Source organism: Gavialis gangeticus, unplaced genomic scaffold, assembly GCF_001723915.1.
Source record: "Gavialis gangeticus isolate Ggan-Ray unplaced genomic scaffold, GavGan_comp1, whole genome shotgun sequence".
NCBI classification, from domain to species: domain Eukaryota; kingdom Metazoa; phylum Chordata; order Crocodylia; family Gavialidae; genus Gavialis; species Gavialis gangeticus.
The window spans coordinates 87220238-87235275 of record NW_017729022.1 but is presented as its reverse complement, the minus strand read 5'-3'; the positions used below and the strand labels follow the sequence as shown (position 1 = coordinate 87235275).

General features: G+C 44.8%; 1 long non-coding RNA gene across 2 annotated transcripts in view; it reads right to left on the bottom strand.

The window, feature by feature from the left end:
* The window catches only part of LOC109296254, a 34375-nt gene that overhangs the window by 15476 nt on the left and 3861 nt on the right, over nucleotides 1-15038 (bottom strand). For both annotated transcript variants that reach the window (XR_002096933.1, XR_002096932.1), the window contains exon 2: nucleotides 7163-7284. This is a non-coding gene — a long non-coding RNA (uncharacterized LOC109296254). The remainder of the gene's footprint in view (nucleotides 1-7162; nucleotides 7285-15038) is intronic.

Sequence of the window (15038 nt, the reverse complement as noted above, 5' to 3'; positions counted from 1 at the left end):
CTGCTGGCCCCTCGTGGACATGTGCCAGAATAATTCTCTCAAAAAGCTTACCCAGGATCGAGGTAAGACTAACTGGCCTATAGTTTCCCGGGTCATCCTCTTTCCTCAGTATGATTACTTTTTACAATATAAATACATTAATGTAGCTATATTACTCATCTATAATTGACTGAATACAAAATTCTGCAATATTTTTTGTGAAAATAGGGTATCGGGTCTTGGTTCAGGAACCAATCCCTCATTTATAACATTGTTTCCTATGGGAAAATCAGTTCCGAGTTATAACTTTTCAACTTAAGACGAGGATTTCAGGAACCAATTGTGTTGTAAGTCCAAGGACTGCCTGTACACACACACACACCCACATATTCTCTCACCCCTCACAATCCCCCCACACACACCCTCCTCTGCATACCCACACACCCACAGCTCCCCACAAACCTATTCCTACCCCACAGTTTACAAGAGTAAGACTTCATTTTAAAGGTATCACTTCTATATACACTACACAAACACATGTAAATCAGGACAAAAATATTATTTTAATCAAATTAATAAACATTGTAGATGTTTGCTTTTTAGAATATAATTTGGTATTTTAAGGCAAAACTCCATGCTGAAAGACATATTTCTGGGGGCAAAGGGAGGAGCTTCTGGTGCCAAAGGTCAGGAGTTAGGGGATGGGACGTCCAGTCCCAAGATGGCAATTAGGGGGCAGGGCATGTGTCAAGGGGCAGTGCTACCGATGTGGCCCTCGACAGCTTGCCAAAACTCAGTAAGTGGCCCTCTGCCCAAAATAATTGCCTGCCCCTGGGTTACACAGTGTTGCCAGGCCTTGCTACTCATCTCAACATTTGGGGGTTGTTATTGAAACCCCAGCTCTTGAAGGTAACTTTGGGTACATCCACACAAGACACTGATTGCACAGTAGCTGAAAAGTACTGTGTAATAGCATGTCACAGCACAGACAGTGCTAATACGCTACTGTGCAGTATTATTAAGCTAATTCACAGTAATGTCTTTTAGATGATGCTCGCTAGCACTACTGCACTGGCACTGTAACTCCAATTACTGTGCATTTATTTAGTACCTGCTAATACAACTACTAAATAAATGTGCAGTAGCAACCGCACAGTAGTGTCTCAGGTAGGTGTGCCCTGTGAGAATCTCAGTTCTTGTTTGAATATGGACTTTTCAGCCCTCAGTTGGAAAGAAAAGCTTGAAAATGTGACCCAACAGCATCCCAAAATGCTCAAAAAGTGAATGGTACTTTTGTAAACAAACCTCATCGTTTGAGTGGGCCTGACTCAATACCAGAATGTTTAGTTTTGGCAATACTGGATGAGTTGACAGCTCAAGGCTTCCTCTCAAAATGGACACATCTGAACACCAGGTCTAGATTCAGATATTTTTTTTATTCAAGTCTGGAAGTAACTGAATCCTGTTCATCACTGTTACATTCTTCAGCCCCCAGCTGAAATCTGATCCCTGGTCCAAACAATTATGCCTCTCTTATCGTGCCACATCTGTATGGAAAGAGGTGCAATTTTGCATGGGGAGCCCAAGATCATAATTCTGGACTCCCTGTGCACCAGCCAGTTGGGCTGGGTTGACACCCTGCAGGCTGGCAGGGTTGCCGGGCATCAGGGATCTGAGCCCCTCCATGCCCTTTGTTTTCCTTTGCCAGGAGCCTCTGATCCCCAGCTCTGGCCAGCCTGCAGGGCGTCAACCAGCCCAACTGGGCTCCCTTATGCGGGCAACCAGCAGACCCAAATAAATTGCCCACCCCTGTTGCAGACAGTGAGGGCTGGGTTTGAGATTGCTAGCTCTCCATCAGGACTAAATACCAGTAGCATAACACAATCACACTGAGATAAATGTATTCTTATCAAGATGTAGAGCTATCCAGAAATTAAAGTAATTAAAATGTCCATTCAAAGCAGTTTTTTGTGAAGCCTGCTCTGATCTTCTCTCTTGCTTTCCAGTCCAAGACAGTCAGCTCTTCTTATGCAAACCATATGGTGGCTGCCAGGACTCTGTTTATGCAGATGCAGAGCAATTCCTTTTCTCATTTAGCCAATGCCACAGCAAATAACCCTCTTAATTAACTTCAGTTTCTTTTCCAGAACAAGGTTTACTTGAGTTCATATGGGAAGGAAGAAAACCAGGACACAGAAAGCAGTTTGAACACTGAACACATCCCTCTAATCCCCTACACAATTTTATGTTATGCCTCCAAAAAGATCTCTCCTTCTCTCTATCCCCAAAGACAGGAAACAAGAATGAAATCACACAAGCTGAGGTGGGTGCCCAACCAGTGCACACCCAACACAAAGGTCATTGGATGCAATACTGCTGAATCAATGTGTAACAGTATCATAGTTGCCAAGGGTTGTAGCATTCTCCAATGGTGCTTTTGTTATACCAAACCCTAGTTAATGAGCCCTTGTGCTTTCCATTCCTAAGTTCCTCCTGTCATTCTGTACCATCTGAGATGGTATCCTTCAGTTTCAGGGGTTTTGATGAAGCCTAGGAGCTAGGCTCTTATCCACACTGGCTGGAAAACTGATACATAGTTTTCATCATCTGAGAAATACTTTCAAATGACCTTGACAACATTTTAAGAAGTTCTCATTTTTAAAAAGTGATGCCTTTAGTTTAGCTCTTCTGTCCATCACAGCTATATCAACCCTTTCTAACACAAATTTCATCTCCCAAAAACCAATGCCCTACAGTTTATACTAATAGTTTCCAACCTTGGGGTTGTGACCCCATTTGGGATCGCAATGATAAAAAGTGGGGTCATGGAAACAATGGAGGGGGCAGATGAGACTTGGGGCTCAGTGCCACCACTGGGAGCCCCACACCAGGTGCACCACCATGGTGAGGCATCCCCTGACCACCTGGCAGCAGTGAGGGGCACAACTCCATGCTGCTGCCAGGAGGCAGAGGGCCCCTCACCGTGGTGGTGTGATGGGTGTGTAGCTCCTGGTGGTGGCACCAAGCCTCCCTGGCCCCCCACAATGGGTCCCACCCGCTGGCCTGAAGAAGTCCCGGGGGCAGGGCAGCAGGGTGAAGACCCCCAAATCCACAGCAGGCAGCCTGCAGTCACCTCCCATGGGCACCACTCTGGCTGTGCCACCCACAGGGTAGGAGGAAGGGGGAGCTGGGCTCCATGCTCCGCTTTGGCCACAGCAACTACCGCCTCCCACGGGTGGCATCTGGAGCTCAGGCACTGATGGGGAGGCAAGGAGCTGTGGCCCTGTCCCTAGTCCAGCAGGGCCACCCTCCAGCAGGGCTGGGGGGCTGTAGATTAGGAGTGAGGGGCCATGCTGAGGAAATGAGGTCATAAGTGGGGTCATGCTGAGAGAAATGTTAGGAAGCACTGGTTTACCCTATGCCTTTTCTCTTCCCCACACGATAGCCTGTGTGCATACTAATTGCCTTAATCTATTTCCTCAGGATAACTGCCTTAACTTCAATACCTCCCCTCTCTCTCACTCTTTCTTTCACCCCACCTGATGGGACCAGAGGTGGCTCTGAGACTTAAGATCAGCACCTAGAAGAAGTGTCAAGCTACGTGTGAGGAAAAGGAAATGGCAGCTATGGAACAAAAGCAGCAATTGATTAGAAGGGAAATCATTCCTGCCTTTCTCAAGTAATTTGTCCTAAAGTTTCAAGAAGGGCCATGAAATTGAAGAGAGGTGATTTATTTTCAGAGTTTCTTCTGTTTGCCAAAGAGGGCAATTTGTATTTTAAATAGGCCTTTAGGGAAAAAGTATACCACATTAGTGGCTGAGGATACTGTAGAAAATTTCCTACTGTACTGCACTCAGACTCTGGATCCCACATGCTTCCCTTACTAGCTGCCCTGACCTGACACTTGGCCTTTATCTTCCCTCTCAGGACACAGACAGAAGTTACACTTGTTGCATGATCAAACCCTTAAAAGTGCTCTACAGCAGTTCCTTGGCTGGATCTGCTCCAAAGCAAAGGTAGATCCTCCACTCTCCCAACCCAACAGCGAATATCTGTTGGGTCAGAAGGGTCAGTCTGACTCATGATGCTGTATGTAAAGTGCTGAAAATAGCAATATAGTTTTTGGGGAGGTAGCATAAGCAAAGATGATTGCATGAAAAATCCTAGCTTCCAGTAGTGTGTTATGGAGTTGGAGGTTTATTTATTACCTTACCTAGACAATTAAAGAAACCTGTTTTAGGATCATTGCTTATTTTGAACTCGCTTTCTCATGTCTAACCTACTGTAATCTTTTAGACTTTACAAACAATGTTGGATACCCTGGATTTTAATTAACATCAAATATCAAAACAAGCACAGCAGAATATTTTCTAAAAACCAAAAAAAAAAATCCTTATGGCAATTTTAAATGTTATTTACATTTACTTTCTTTAAAAAATTGCAAACTATATTAGACAGAATTCATTATGCAAAAGTATAGGTAGTATTTATAACACGGCTCTAATTAAAGTGCATTCCTCCCCCCTTCCCCCCCTCACACACACACCCCTCCTGGAGCATGTCTATAAATGGAAAGGTTTTTAAATTAGACTCTAGACATAGCCAATGTGACCACATTGGGTGACCCCATGGTAAGTTTCTAATCTAGGTCATCCTAAATTTACCATTTTGTCTTGTGCTTTCAAACTCCTTTGCATAGAACTGGCTTTAAGATGTTTGGAAGGCTCAGAGGAGTTTGGGAAGATTCCCAAATTTGACTAACCAAAACCAAGAAGACCTTTCAAGGAAAAGACCACCAGTCATTGCTGCTTTAAGAAGAGTGGAACTCAGGTGTAAATACATAATCTGTACATAGTGGTCAACAAACGTTTAAGGAACAGTTCCCCAGTTAATTGGAAGGCAGGACAACTCCTAGCAACATTTGTATATTATAGTAAACTTGTCTGGGTATACCACTGACCAACTGAGTTTCATAGGTGTTGTGCTGCTAACACTGATTTCTATTAAGCTCAGGTTGTAGGGACCAATGGTTTTTCAAAGGAAAATCTAAGTTCTACCAATACCATGGCTGTGAAATTCCAAACAACCACACAGGGCAGGTCAAAGAGCAGGGGAATCCACATCCCAGGAAGCCCTCTTTTCTGAGCAAGCCAGCCAAAAACTTAGCGTAAGAGAGTATTTTATTTAAGTTAACTTCTGGCATCCTGAATTTTTCTGTTCCAGGCCTCAGGTAAGGACAGCATCCTGAGACCACACTTGTTGATAGGACAGGGTTATCCACCAGATCAACAGGAGATGTAACATGCTTGTTCACTCTACTGTGCCTCTCCCTTGCATCAATATAGCTGATCCCCAAACACTCTGCAAAGGTCAGTGCAAACACCCTGAAATGGCTCCTCTGGTTTTAAAACCCTCACCTGCAAAATCTCAGAAGGCTCATAGCTTACGTACAGATTACCCAATGTGTCAAGGAAGTTATTAGGAGATTGGTGACACAAGAGTGGTTAAAGGAACAGCAGCACATAGACAAGAGCATCTCATCACTTTTATGTCAAACAAAGAGCATATCAAAGACTAACTGCTGGTTTAGTGATACTGGATGTCCATACAGATACGGCAGCAGCAAATTTCCTCTGATACCGGCTAGGGCAACAGTTGACAGTGTTACTGAGCAGCAGGCCAAAATGACCCAGCTCAGCTTCTAGGTGCGCCAGTGCTTCCAACCCATCCACTGCCACCACCACTTCTCACCACCCAGCCCTACCACTGAAAGGCTGCCGAAACCCCCCAACTCAGTAGGCTGTATCCAATGGCTCCACAGACTGGATCCAGCCTATAGACCATAGGTTGCCAGCCTGTGCGTCACAGAGCCACCAAGACACTCGAGAGGATGCTCTGGCTCTCCTGACGACAGGTGAAGGGGATGCTGTGTACAATGTTCTGGACGGAGTGACAGGGAGGAGAGGTGGATGGAAGGTCCCCTATGGAGGGAGCTAGCTGCAACTGAGGGGAGGCTGACCTCACAAGATTTTCACAGAAATTTTATGGGGGCTCAGTGGTAGTCCAGAAGTACAGTAAGGGTTTGGGCAGTTTTGTTTTACCATATTCTGTTGTCAAAGCATGTGATCACTTTTTCTTTCTGTATAATAAAACCTTCTTTTTTTTTTGTTGCTCAACTGAAGTGCCTATGGTAAATTGTGCTTTCTAGGCAAGTTAACTTGGGCAAACCAATTTAGCAGATGGAGGACCAGTAAACTTACATAAACCCTGGGTATATTTCCAGGAGCACCTGCTGGCTAGAAGATTCTTCCAGTCCTATCGAATGCAGGTCAGTGCTGTGACCCACACAATTGCAACCTTCATATTTTCTTATTGTACTTAAAATAAAGCCTCAACAATCCTCTTCATAGAATATGCAGCAGTTTCCTTGCTCAGCAACACATGCCACTGAACACATTGCCCCAGGGCTCCCCTCTTTGCTCTGACTGCCCACTGAACACACAGTTCAGTTCATCATCTGTCCTCATATTCAAAATTTTCCATGGGATTGGCCCAGGTTATCAGAGAAATCGGGTCTCTCAAGACAACTACAGTTGATTAGGAGTGAAACTCTTTATCAACCTGGGGTTCCACAGGTACTCAGGTTATTCCCGCAAGTGTTCAGACCACAGGCCTTGCCACTTTTGGAAGTAAATGGATACCTTCATTCCTTGTGCATAGCTGCCTTTCAGGATGTCCTTCAAACACACAAATACACCTGCCTACACATATGGGAAAAAATCTGTTAAAGATACCCTGTAATTCAGTTTTTTGCTACTACTAGCTGTGAAAGCAATTAAGAGGAGAGAGAGATTTTGTTACTGCTATATCTATGAACATACCAGAAGTGCTTTATGTTAAGCTGTTGGGACAGGAGGACCTAGACACACCGCTTTATTTCAAGGGTGGGTCACTAACTGTAGAAAATTTAAGGATTTCTTTTCAAAGTGGCATTTCATGTTTAACCTCATTTTCAATATTCAGTTTTTAATCTTTTACTCATATCCCAAAAGGGAGGAGAAGACAAGTACTTTAAATAAAGGACTTTAAAAGGAGAGCTGAGAAAGACAGTTATACAGGGCCTGGGACATTTTAGAGCTAAAATGCTGACTGTTATCTTGGGTGGTTCTCAAATAGTACTTACGCAAGCTGGGAACTGGCTCACGACTGCCAGTACTCCTTTAACTTCTGACCCTTCCTGGACGTCAGATGGGAATGATTTTTAGTCTATCCGGTCTGGACTGAATTTGATCCAGAGCACTAGGACTGAAAAAATAAGTTTATTCCCTTAAAAGCTCTACATACTGCATGCTTAAAATTTAATGCTCAGCCCTTAGAGCTATATTCCTAGCTCAGAGCTGGTAAGAACCAACATGTTTTCTCTTTAATCCTTTCCAAAGACACATTCCATAAATCGTTAGCACCCTTGCCAACCACTCAGTCTCTTAGCAAGCCCACATACCAGCTTTAAAGTAAGCCCCTCTAAAACCAATGCAACAGTCCTGTGGGTTAAGTTTATATTATTTCCAGATTCATGTAGCTGCAGGCTTCTTTTTAAAGTTGCAAATGATAAGTCATCTCTTTGTTGCCAGTACTTTTTTTTTCTTTGTTTAAACATTGTTCACAAATACATTTAGTGAAAAGCAGACTGCACTAGCTGTACATGCTGTAGTGACGGCAGTACAGTATGCATTTTCAGGAAAAAAAAAAATTCTTTCTTTGACAAGTCAGTCCATTAATAACTCCAACATAAATACCACTGCTTAGAAACAAATGCAAGCACAGAGATACACACAATCTGTTACATTTGCACAGCAATTTTCATTTCAAAGGATACCAAGGATACATGCTAGTAAAAGCTCACTCATGAGCTGGCCTATTACACCATGTAGGAGTGTGAGAAATCTCCTTATTCCCTTATGCAAGCTACAGCAGAGAAGAACAAGTGCCAGTACCCCACCTTCTGAGCAGGTGGGCAGCAGCAGGGACTGAAGGGAGCAACAACTGCTACCTTATCAAATCCCCAATACAGTTGAAATAGCACAATACTGAAAACAGAGACTGAACTGTGACAGTAGTTCCTTACTCTTGGCACCCTGCCCAGTGCCAGTCTGCCTGCAAGAGATTATTTCACCCACCATTAAAATGCTACCACCTCATGGAGACAGCATGGTAGCTGTCAACAGCATGCTGCAGCAACAAGCAACTGTTTAGAAAATTAAAGATGTTATCCAGAAGGAAATATTCTAGATGTTTTAGCCCCTTTGAGCCTTAAAAATAATAATCTAGGGCTGTATGAACACTTTAGCTAAGTTAAACTGCAAAAGTATTTATTAGGAAGAGGTTTGCTGAACACATAATTTGACCCCAGAAACTCTTCTCAGTCTAAATTTTGACATTCCCTTGTCTTCTGATCTTGGATCAACCACTGTACCTTAATGCTCAAGTCGGTGCTTAAACATACCTTAGTAACCCAGACAAAAGTTTGAACAACTCTGAATTCATCTGCTTCTGATCACTAGGAAGTATCAGGGGTGAAATATTACATTTCAAGAAAAGGACTGAACAGGCAATATAGAAACAGTAAACAAGTTCTTTCATTTCCAAAAGGGCACAATATCCCCAACTGCAGAGAGCAAAAAACACAGGGAAGAAAAAAAAAAAAACCTATGTTTACATTCAAAATGTGATTGTGAGAAGAGTGTTTGGCAAGATACAGAATACACAGGGGCAATGCAATAAAACTGAAAAGGAAATTAGCAGAAAAAATGACAGGCAATGCCATAAAAGGGAAGCACATAACAAGCATGAACTGTTGAAGCAAAAGTGTTTCAATGGAACAGAACACTTCATGACCACACTCTAAACTTGCCACATTGTAACACTTGAAAGTCTCTCCTTTAAGAAACACTTGCGCACTTATTTAGCACTACAATCTTCCCTGAGCTGTCCTCCAGATATCCCAATGTTCATTTCTCTCCCTCCCCCCCGCCCAGGGTGGGACAGTCTATGACTGCTAGACTCCACTGCTCCAGCTGGTTCACAGACCAAACCCCTCCCCTAGACAGTCCAGCCCCTCTCCACAGCCCCAGGGGTGTGCAGCTGTTAACCTCCTCGACCCTAAGCACACAAGGGGAAATCCACCTGCCAGTGCCCTGTAGGGCACATCAAAGCCAATACCTGCAGCTTCATGCCTGAGGCTGCAGGCATAGGGCACTAAAGTGCAGCAGGGTGCAGGGGAATCAGGGGAAAGTTTACCTGCCCCTCCACAGCACTTCAGAGCCTCATGCCTGCAGCCCCGCACACAGGGCAGTGGGTACTGGTTTCAGCTGCTCTAGGGGAAGAGGGGGAAGCTCCCCCCTGATTTACAGTCCTTGCCATGATGGCAGGGCTTCCCATAGCCAGAGCCCCAGCAGTGTCCTGGGAACTCCACCAGTGCAGCCAGGGCTGGGGCTGTGGCCACAGTGGTGGGGCCTCCCATGGTGACAGACACAGCAGCTGCCACCAACCCTCCCCCTGCCACTATCAGAGATTAGCCTGACCTGGCCTTCACTGTGAACAGAGTCCCCAGACCCCCTCACAACAGCACCTAACCCTACCTTGCCAGCACCCACTCCACAAGCACCCTATCTGTGCTGGAACTGAGTCTCTCCAGAGGGTTAACGATCCACTGGGCTGCTGGAGGGGAAGTTGATGGGCTTAACAAGACAGGACATCTTCTATAGGTCTACTGTCTGATAGCCTGGAAATAGAGAGGGAGTGTTAGGTGGGGAGATAGTCCCCTGGGGCCACCAACTAATCAACCCTAACCTGTTCCCTGGGCTGCTGTCACCTATTTCCAGGCAGACTGTGCAGCCTGCAAAGCATGGGAGGGATGCATGCACTAGGACCTCCTGGTTGGGTACCATTGGCACTGCAGTCTGGCTGTGGAGCAGGCAGCTAGCAATCTGAATGCCTGTGCACAGTTCTATCAATAGGGTTTTCAACCACCTAAACTGAACTGCTTAATTTCCACCTGTTCATCTGAATGCTTGCCCACTGACATTACAAATAGATTCCTTTTGAATTGGGAATTTGAAACACAACCGCAGAAAACACCAACTCAAACCACTGCAAAGTGACCCCACTAAGCTACTCTCAAATTTGGGTACCACAGGACCAGATCGACTCTCACTCATGCCAGTTTTACACTGGTGAGGCTTTCAGCCTTCAGTGGAGCATCTTATGATTTATACAGAGCAGAGTCTAGACTTATAACTGTAAATCTACATCTCTAGCTAAAGTAAAGCAGTGTCATTCAGCTAAAATGGTGTCTTCATTGCTCTGTGTAGCTGAATAAGCATCAAATTATCCTTTGAAACAGGGAGGAATTGGTGCTGACAGCTCAGAATAGAACTTGGAGACCTGGCAGCTTCTTTCAATAGATTGTGTATAGAGTTTATCTACAAAAAGCCAAGCACAAGCTCAGCTGCCAGCCTATAAGTCCATGCTCTGACCATGAAACAGTTACACATACACTATTTTTATTTTAACAAGCCAGGCAAGTGTATAATGAACCTTGTGGATAAATCAGAACCTTAGTACAAGAAGATTCCAGGTGAAAAGAGGGAGGAATTTGTGCATGTTGAAAAACAGTTACAGCACCAAAATACTAAAAATCTTTTTTCTAGTTTCCTGAATTCTGTCATAACTGACATTTACCCATCTTTTTAGCCCAGAACAAAGCAGTGACAGTCAATGTCAGGGCAAAAGAAGCTGTCAGGGTAGTGGCCAGTATCCTGGAAGTACAAAAGGAAGGAATGAAAGCACATTTACTTGTGTTATGTAATATTCTTCAAGGCCCTGATTCAGCAAAGTACTTAAGTGCATGCTTAGGCACTTTGAGGCATCTTTTAAAAAGCCACATACTTGCTTCCTCCAAGGATCTGCTAGACGAGTCTGACACCAGACACCTTAGGGTAAAGGAAGAAGCTGCATAGTCTTTTGCATGGAAATAAGCATACGTGAAAAAGCCTTATGAGACTAAAGCTCCCTACTCCCAGTGCCTGCAGCTGAGCACTGGAACGCTTTCTGGATAAGCTGCTAGCTGGAATAAGGCTATTCCCCTTCTATTTACCTTAAATGGTGCGTCTGACTCTTTATTTGGGGGACATGCCTTAGTTACTTACTGAATGTTTATCTAAACTTTAATCATGTGATTAAAATAACCATGTTATAAATCTCAATAAATCAAGGGTCCTGGTCCTGGTCTCTCACACACTGATGTAAATGCAGAGCTAAAAGGGATCAGAGTCTAGCCCAGGACATGCATTTATCTCTTGTACAAGTATGCCCATCGATCACACCTCGGTCTGCTCTTGTTAATAGATGCTGGACACAGAGTGCAAAAGCTGTCAGCCTGTAGGAAGGCTATATAAAATATTACTAAGCCACAATGGGTAGCAAAATCAGGAAGGAGGAGAGTATTGTAGCTGACACGCTGTGGTAGGCCAGGGCTGAATTAGGTTCACAAGGCCCAAGCCTTCCACTGTGAAGACATCAATGCAACTATGCGCAGGTCACTGCCCAAAATGGGGAAAGTAATATACCCCCCACCACCACCTTCCACACACCCCTTCTCTATTCATAGAGAAGCCTCCTTGGCTCAGCACCAATGTCTAAACTACATATACGTACAACATGTACCATAATAGGGTCCCAGTCTCAGTTGGGGCTCGCTGGTGCCAGTGTAATAAAAATGCAAATATTCACACACAAAAATATAGAAAAGGCTCCCACAGAGGCACTGAATTCTATGGTTCGTACATTTAACAGTATATTTCATTGCCAACTCTATAAAGCAAAGATTGCTACATGGAGGATTAATGATAGCTTGCTTTAATCGCACTACATTTTGATCCAGCTTCTTCATTCTAACTTGTATTTCAGCTTTTCCCTAGTGACATGACCCAACCTAAAATAAAACTGCCAAGGCTGCTAGCCATTTTATAGCAAGGCAACAGGGCATGAACACCCATTGCCTTCTTTATTTAATTGGAATTCTCAAATGGATGGTTGATTGTTTTTAATGCATCTCCCTTCTATTGTTCCTGAAGTATTGTTCTGAGCACAATGAATTGGTGGGAGCAGAGGGAAGGGTTGAGATGCTGAATGGAAATATTAACTGAGAGCTTTATAATAGCACCACATGACAGAGGGAACTAGCATTTGCTTTTACAATCTACTGAGATAGACATTAAAATGCATTAAATCTGTATCTCTTGTATTTATTTTGCACAGGCAAGAACACTACATTTACCCCATCCAGCACATTTGACCTTATCTCACACAAAGTTTGCTCAATTCTCACTTAATGCTTACTGATAACAGGCAATACAAAATGTGCTTTTCGTCTTCTCACAGAGCTTTCAAAGGACAGGGATTTCTATTAGTGCTTAGGATTCCCAAGAGTAAACCAAGAACTCATTGGGCCAAGCACTCCATCAATTTGAAATAATAACAACAACAATCTACCCCCCACCATCTAAAAGACTTGCAGCATGTAGCAAGAGAACAAGAACTGAAATCAAACCCATCGCCTATATATCATACTACTGCATACAACTACCTCCCAGACCGCTAGGAACACAAGAAAATATACATTACCTTTTCTAACCAAGTTGCATATGTGCAGTAAACACAGTGGATGGATGTGACATTGAGAATGATTGTGGCCATCACTGGGAAGCCTAGAGCATCAGGTAATTTATATATGCTACAGTGGTCTGGCCAGCGCTGCAACATCAAATAATCAGCGAGTCCAACCGCTTACAGCAAGCAACACTATCCCACTAGCTACAGTGTACTGGGGCTCTTGCAAAGTATATGTCTCAGGGTGCACTGCGCTGGGCTTTTAGATTGTATAAACTAATGAAAAAACAAGGAGAACGTTTAAAAAGGTGATGATTGTGGAGGAAAGCTGGGCATAGCAAGCAGTTCTTCCCTTGTGCTAAAGAGGAACAGTGTAGAACAGGGGCTGTCAGCCTACAGCCTGCAAGCTGGATCTGGCCTGCAGAGCTATTTGATCCAGACCAAAACCTGGGGCTTTAGCAGCAGTCAATAGTGGGGGGCTTCAGCGGCAGGCACCCTCTCCCTGCCATCACCCACTGAAAGAGAAGCACCAGCTGTGGCAGCTCCTGCTACGTCACCACAGAGAGCAGAAGCAGTCGGGGCAGCTAGGAGCTAGCTAGCACCTTTTCCCCACCCATCTGCCTCTGACCCAAGTCTGATCATTGCAGCCTGGAAAAGGGTGCTGCTGCAATAGAAGATATACAGACTGAGAGTCCTCCGCAAAGGTCTCTCCTCCCTCTCTCCTTCATGCAGTCAGTTGGGTTGAGCTCACAAATGCATAGAAATGGGGTGCATGTAACAAGCCAAAACACAGGCCTCTCAGCACATAACATCACCCCCTCTGCAAGCTCAGTAAGGCTTTTTCCCATGGCAGCACCACCCACTGGTGATGAAACAGTTAAACATCTGCTGTATTTTGAACAATAAATCCATCCAGTCTCTCTCCATCTTCCCATATTACAGGAACCAGCACGTTCGACTCAGTGGTACATTTGAACGGTTTTGCATTGCTAGAGACTCTCACATACACACGGACAGTTGTCTATTTGCAGCTGACCTGAACTGTCCAAACAAAGCACAGCCACTTCTTCCCTCAGGGAACACACATCAGGATTTAACAAAAGGCATTTGGAAATAATCTAAGCACAAAAGACAGTCAGCTTCAAGCCACTGGCTCATCTAATACTACACACACCGTCTGGATCAGATCATTTTCCTCAGAACTGCGTTCCTTATTCAAACACAAAACAAAACTGTTCACCTGACCAATTGCTTTTTTCCCCCTCTTGCAGAGACTACCATAAAATTGCAGTAACTTTCCTCTCAACCTCAGCACTCTGCCCTTCATAAGACTCACCTGATTCACCCATCACTCCCCCACAGCAGAATCTAAAACTTGAAACAAGGTTGGACCTTAAACGGGTAGATATAGGCTCTAAAACCTTGCCTGCCCAGGGTGATCTACAGGCTAGGCCCTCATCAGGACACCATATTTCCTTCTTTTTAGAGCAGCTGTCTTTCTTGACCATTACCTCTACCAGCCTCTGGGATCTGTTGCAACCTCTGCCTCTTGGCCTCTCCTCCCAAACCATTATTTCCCTTGGTCTGCAGATCACTCTGACACTCCCACAAACTCTTTTCCCTGTGTTCTTCATTCCCCAAGGGTCAGACCCATCTGACATGCCCTCTTCCCACACGTAGAGCACTCCCACCATCTCTTCCTCCCCAGCACTTGTTTCCAGGCCAGCCATCCCTTGAGTCCACACTGTGCCTGGGAGTAGTCACACCTTGAGTATGGGATTCCCACATCCCAAACAAGGCCCAAAGACATCCCTTTCTTGCTGAGATTTATGGGCCTCCCATGATTGGGCCTTGTCCTGGACTGCCTACAATAACTCCTACAATCTCTGTGGATCCTAAGGAAATCATAAGAGGACAGATTGGGTGCATCCCCATGAGCATGCACACACTACACATATATGCTGCTCTGCTAATCTGCACTACAGCAGGGTGTTTTTGACATCAGGACATCCAGCCTCCCCTACCACACCTGGGGCAATTTGCTGCATGCCGGAGCATGCATGCAGAGGCGTACCAGGGGACAAATGGCAGTGGCACAAGTATGTTCTGCTGCTATTTGTCCCACAGGGAACACACGCCCCTGCACGTGCATGCTCATGGAGACATGCCCATTGGGTCTACTGTTAGTTCACCAGATACTCCAGTATCTGCTCCATTATCTTCTAGACAGGAGTAGGTCTCTTGATACTAACAGAGGTATAGCAGGGCAGGCCCATGCCTGGAGCAGCCACAACATGGAAGCAGTACCAGCTGCAGCTACTTTTTGGCTGGTCCACAAAGGTGGCACATGGGGTTGTTACCCCAGTTGCTCTCCTCCCCCCCCCCCCCCC